This window comes from Malaya genurostris, unplaced genomic scaffold, assembly GCF_030247185.1.
Source record: "Malaya genurostris strain Urasoe2022 unplaced genomic scaffold, Malgen_1.1 HiC_scaffold_38, whole genome shotgun sequence".
NCBI classification, from domain to species: Eukaryota; Metazoa; Arthropoda; class Insecta; order Diptera; family Culicidae; genus Malaya; species Malaya genurostris.
The window spans coordinates 12,501-15,000 of NW_026682668.1; positions in this window are offsets into that span (position 1 = coordinate 12,501).

Consider the following 2,500-nt stretch of genomic DNA (forward strand, 5'->3'; position numbering starts at 1 on the left):
GTCAGTGCTGAAAAAATTCGTTATCACAATGGTGACTCGAGCTTACATTGAGACAACACATATATCATCGTCCACCCAACGACGATTGTCGCTAATTGAATCATAACAAGTATCATGACTGCCGAACCCTTTCAGTATCATTGGAAATTGATTTCATGAAAATGTAAACAAAAGTTATCCCCCTATCACCCGGCGATGAGCCAGTGATAGACGACAATATTTGTCTCATTCGACATTCAGTTGAGCATCAACGGTATCATATTCATTCCTGAGAATCATCGTCAACCGGGTCGATTGGGCCCTTCCAATCATACGCAGTTCCCAGCGCCCTGGAGAATAAGTCTTTGTTTAATTTAATAAGTAAAATGTTTTCCAACGTATCTTTCCCAAGGCCAGTGCGTTGATTAGAGAGAACCAAGGCAAGGGCACTGAAAGACCGTTCAACAGAGACTTGGTTCGATGGTGTGGATAGTACAACCATTGCTACTGCATATATCTCTGGGTGCGTAGTCTTACGGCGCAACCAATGGTCCCACACGTTGTAGTTATGTTTTTGGCGTGGCTCTAGGTCCAAAGACTTAACTTGTTGAAGAAACCCGGTCTCGCAACCAAGATTCACGGATTCACCAAACATTTGCGTAAGATACTGATCAAAATCATCGGTAGACTCTGACGATTCTCTACTTGTACTAGCCGGTGTTTTACCCAGTTGGCAGATACGTTCCCATGTATCGACTATGTATTGCTGAATTTTATCTTTTTCCTCAGCCGTGAATATTTTAGAACCTCGATAGTTGAACCTTGGATCCAGGTATAATGCCATCTGAACCGCCTTCAATTGGCGCAAAATGTTCAATCTATTGTTCAACGACCGAAGTAAATGGGGACTGAAAGAGTTTTCGCGAACTTTCTGTACCTCACTCGTTGCCATCAGCCATGCCATATAGAAGTCAGATAACGACACGTGCTTCTCTTGCATTTGCTTTGTGCAGATGTACAACGGCTTAAACGTATCATAGTAATGCTCAATGAACGACCATTGATTGGAAAGGTCTAGTTCGGGAAAATTATCGGCCAACTGGTTAAAAAACCTTTTTTGGTGTACGAACGATTCCATCATTTTGAATATACCACCCCATCGTGTCCTACTCCAGACGGGTGGGTATGAAGCATCGTAGCTTTCAAACTCTGACCGGTACTTCACCAGCTTACATTTTCTAGCAACAGCAGTGATGGCTCGGATAGACTCATCGGATTTATCAACAACATCCAGTATTGCAAGCTGTAAGGTATGCACGGCACATCTCACAAGAGTAATCCTTTCGGACAGTTCATTGGCCAGTTCAGCAGTAACGTTTCGTTCACACTGTTTATCATCCTCTATCACATCCGACTCATCCAGCTCATCTATGTTCGTACCATCAGCCTGCTGCTCTGTAGGCATTACGTACGTATCATTGTTTAATTTTCTAACCGTTGCCACCATATTAGCCCCATTGTCGCATGTCACGGAAAATATGTTCTCAAGAGATAGCCCATAGTCGGCCAAAGTATCCATAACTTTTGATTTCAAGAACACCGCTGTTTGACTTTCTTTGATTTCGATCATACCAAGGGTACGAATGACCACCTGCTCGTCTAGGGCATACTGTACATTGATGCCTAAGATATGGCGATTGTGTCGGGCAGCAGAATCTATTTTCAAGCAGACGAGCTTGCCTTTCATCTCATCTATCAACATTTCTTTTAGACGACAGGCAGTCTTCGAGAGATGACATTTCATTGTGACACGGTTCAAAGTGCACCCAAGAGTCGTTGTAATCGGTTTCAGTAAGTCTTTGAAGCCTTCCCACTCGAAGCAGGAAATAGGAAGATGATGGAAGGTCGTCAGCTTAACTGCTGACGCAATTAGTAACTGCCGGTCAATAGCTATCAAACGCTTAGGAATTACTCTTTCCTTCTTCTCCATTGGATAGGCAATTGTAAGGAGATTGTTTGCACATGCACGTTCCGTATGTACGGTACGAAAGTGACGGATGAAGTTGCCAGGGGCAAATCTACTCTGGACGTATGGACATCCTGACGCGGGATCGATGTTGCAGATAGCTTTATCGCCCTGTCTTACTACCAATGACGACGCAATGTCCGTCAGTGACCGCTGCAGCTTATTGCGGTCTGCTCTTGTTGTAGGTGCCATCGTATAAACACCACACAAAATTTTGTCGTTAATGGTTTAACTCTAAATACGCTCCTCTATCTAAACACACACACTTGATAAATACTTCTTTGATCAATATTGAATTCGCACTATATCACTATAACCTTGTCTGAACCGGATTCGTTCGGAATACGATACGAAACCTGACAGACTCTCCCTCCTACGCCTCCGACAAGTGCCGGAAGCAACGGTGGTATCTCATTGTTGCCCGGGAGATAATATTTTACCCGAGCTCCCACCTATCTGGCAGTGGGCCACGGTAGTGCACCACTTCACCAGCGC